The sequence below is a fragment of the Lampetra fluviatilis genome, unplaced genomic scaffold, assembly GCF_964198595.1.
Source record: "Lampetra fluviatilis unplaced genomic scaffold, kcLamFluv1.1 SCAFFOLD_317, whole genome shotgun sequence".
Taxonomy (NCBI): Eukaryota; Metazoa; Chordata; class Hyperoartia; order Petromyzontiformes; family Petromyzontidae; genus Lampetra; species Lampetra fluviatilis.
The window spans coordinates 55,001-58,665 of record NW_027621676.1 but is presented as its reverse complement, the minus strand read 5'-3'; positions in this window follow the sequence as shown (position 1 = coordinate 58,665).

Here is a 3,665-nt window from a genome sequence, read left to right as displayed (position 1 = left end):
TACGATATTTGGCGACGCAAAAATGAGCGATTTCCCAGCTCGATGGAATTCGGCGCGAGAGAAACGATGCCCCGTAACGCACATGAGAGCAATCCGGGCCAATTTCTCCCGTTTGATGGGGTCTATGTGTAAAAATTTTGACTTTTTTGAGTGCACGTGCAAATCTGCTGAAAAAGCCTGTGGAAGTTTCACGGCGTTCGTACGATATTTGGCGACGCAAAAATGAGCGATTTCCCAGCTCGAGAGAATTCGGCGCGAGAGAAACGATGCCCCGTAACGCACATGAGAGCAATCCGGGCCAATTTCTCCCGTTTGATGGGGTCTATGTGTAAAAATTTTGACTTTTTTGAGTGCAGGTGCAAATCTGCTGGAAAAGCCTGTGGAAGTTTCACGGCGTTCGTACGATATTTGGCGACGCAAAAATGAGCGATTTCCCAGCTCGATGGAATTCGGAGCGAGAGAAACGATGCCCCGTAACGCACATGAGAGCAATCCCGGCCAATTTCTCCCGTTTGATGGGGTCTATGTGTACAAATTTTGACTTTTTTGAGTGCACGTGCCAATCTGCTGGAAAAGCCTGTGGAAGTTTCACGGCGTTCGTACGATATTTGGCGACGCAAAAATGAGCGATTTCCCAGCTCGATGGAATTCGGCGCGAGAGAAACGATGCCCCGTAACGCACATGAGAGCAATCCCGGCCAATTTCTCCCGTTTGATGGGGTCTATGTGTAAAAATTTTGACTTTTTTGAGTGCACGTGCAAATCTGCTGAAAAAGCCTGTGGAAGTTTCACGGCGTTCGTACGATATTTGGCGACGCAAAAATGAGCGATTTCCCAGCTCGATGGAATTCGGAGCGAGAGAAACGATGCCCCGTAACGCACATGAGAGCAATCCCGGCCAATTTCTCCCGTTTGATGGGGTCTATGTGTAAAAATTTTGACTTTTTTGAGTGCACGTGCAAATCTGCTGAAAAAGCCTGTGGAAGTTTCACGGCGTTCGTACGATATTTGGCGACGCAAAAATGAGCGATTTCCCAGCTCGATGGAATTCGGAGCGAGAGAAACGATGCCCCGTAACGCACATGAGAGCAATCCCGGCCAATTTCTCCCGTTTGATGGGGTCTATGTGTACAAATTTTGACTTTTTTGAGTGCACGTGCCAATCTGCTGGAAAAGCCTGTGGAAGTTTCACGGCGTTCGTACGATATTTGGCGACGCAAAAATGAGCGATTTCCCAGCTCGATGGAATTCGGCGCGACAGAAACGATGCCCCGTAACGCACATGAGAGCAATCCGGGCCAATTTCTCCCGTTTGATGGGGTCTATGTGTAAAAATTTTGACTTTTTTGAGTGCAGGTGCAAATCTGCTGGAAAAGCCTGTGGAAGTTTCACGGCGTTCGTACGATATTTGGCGACGCAAAAATGAGCGATTTCCAAGCTCGATGGAATTCGGAGCGAGAGAAACGATGCCCCGTAACGCACATGAGAGCAATCCGGGCCAATTTCTCCCGTTTGATGGGGTCTATGTGTAAAAATTTTGACTTTTTTGAGTGCAGGTGCAAATCTGCTGAAAAAGCCTGTGGAAGTTTCACGGCGTTCGTACGATATTTGGCGACGCAAAAATGAGCGATTTCCCAGCTCGATGGAATTCGGCGCGAGAGAAACGATGCCCCGTAACGCACATGAGAGCAATCCCGGCCAATTTCTCCCGTTTGATGGGGTCTATGTGTAAAAATTTTGACTTTTTTGAGTGCACGTGCAAATCTGCTGAAAAAGCCTGTGGAAGTTTCACGGCGTTCGTACGATATTTGGCGACGCAAAAATGAGCGATTTCCCAGCTCGATGGAATTCGGAGCGAGAGAAACGATGCCCCGTAACGCACATGAGAGCAATCCCGGCCAATTTCTCCCGTTTGATGGGGTCTATGTGTACAAATTTTGACTTTTTTGAGTGCACGTGCAAATCTGCTGAAAAAGCCTGTGGAAGTTTCACGGCGTTCGTACGATATTTGGCGACGCAAAAATGAGCGATTTCCCAGCTCGAGAGAATTCGGCGCGAGAGAAACGATGCCCCGTAACGCACATGAGAGCAATCCGGGCCAATTTCTCCCGTTTGATGGGGTCTATGTGTAAAAATTTTGACTTTTTTGAGTGCACGTGCAAATCTGCTGAAAAAGCCTGTGGAAGTTTCACGGCGTTCGTACGATATTTGGCGACGCAAAAATGAGCGATTTCCCAGCTCGATGGAATTCGGCGCGAGAGAAACGATGCCCCGTAACGCACATGAGAGCAATCCGGGCCAATTTCTCCCGTTTGATGGGGTCTATGTGTAAAAATTTTGACTTTTTTGAGTGCAGGTGCAAATCTGCTGAAAAAGCCTGTGGAAGTTTCACGGCGTTCGTACGATATTTGGCGACGCAAAAATGAGCGATTTCCCAGCTCGAGAGAATTCGGCGCGAGAGAAACGATGCCCCGTAACGCACATGAGAGCAATCCGGGCCAATTTCTCCCGTTTGATGGGGTCTATGTGTAAAAATTTTGACTTTTTTGAGTGCAGGTGCAAATCTGCTGGAAAAGCCTGTGGAAGTTTCACGGCGTTCGTACGATATTTGGCGACGCAAAAATGAGCGATTTCCCAGCTCGATGGAATTCGGAGCGAGAGAAACGATGCCCCGTAACGCACATGAGAGCAATCCCGGCCAATTTCTCCCGTTTGATGGGGTCTATGTGTACAAATTTTGACTTTTTTGAGTGCACGTGCCAATCTGCTGGAAAAGCCTGTGGAAGTTTCACGGCGTTCGTACGATATTTGGCGACGCAAAAATGAGCGATTTCCCAGCTCGATGGAATTCGGCGCGAGAGAAACGATGCCCCGTAACGCACATGAGAGCAATCCCGGCCAATTTCTCCCGTTTGATGGGGTCTATGTGTAAAAATTTTGACTTTTTTGAGTGCACGTGCAAATCTGCTGAAAAAGCCTGTGGAAGTTTCACGGCGTTCGTACGATATTTGGCGACGCAAAAATGAGCGATTTCCCAGCTCGATGGAATTCGGAGCGAGAGAAACGATGCCCCGTAACGCACATGAGAGCAATCCCGGCCAATTTCTCCCGTTTGATGGGGTCTATGTGTAAAAATTTTGACTTTTTTGAGTGCACGTGCAAATCTGCTGAAAAAGCCTGTGGAAGTTTCACGGCGTTCGTACGATATTTGGCGACGCAAAAATGAGCGATTTCCCAGCTCGAGAGAATTCGGCGCGAGAGAAACGATGCCCCGTAACGCACATGAGAGCAATCCGGGCCAATTTCTCCCGTTTGATGGGGTCTATGTGTAAAAATTTTGACTTTTTTGAGTGCACGTGCAAATCTGCTGGAAAAGCCTGTGGAAGTTTCACGGCGTTCGTACGATATTTGGCGACGCAAAAATGAGCGATTTCCCAGCTCGATGGAATTCGGCGCGACAGAAACGATGCCCCGTAACGCACATGAGAGCAATCCGGGCCAATTTCTCCCGTTTGATGGGGTCTATGTGTAAAAATTTTGACTTTTTTGAGTGCAGGTGCAAATCTGCTGAAAAAGCCTGTGGAAGTTTCACGGCGTTCGTACGATATTTGGCGACGCAAAAATGAGCGATTTCCCAGCTCGAGAGAATTCGGCGCGAGAGAAAC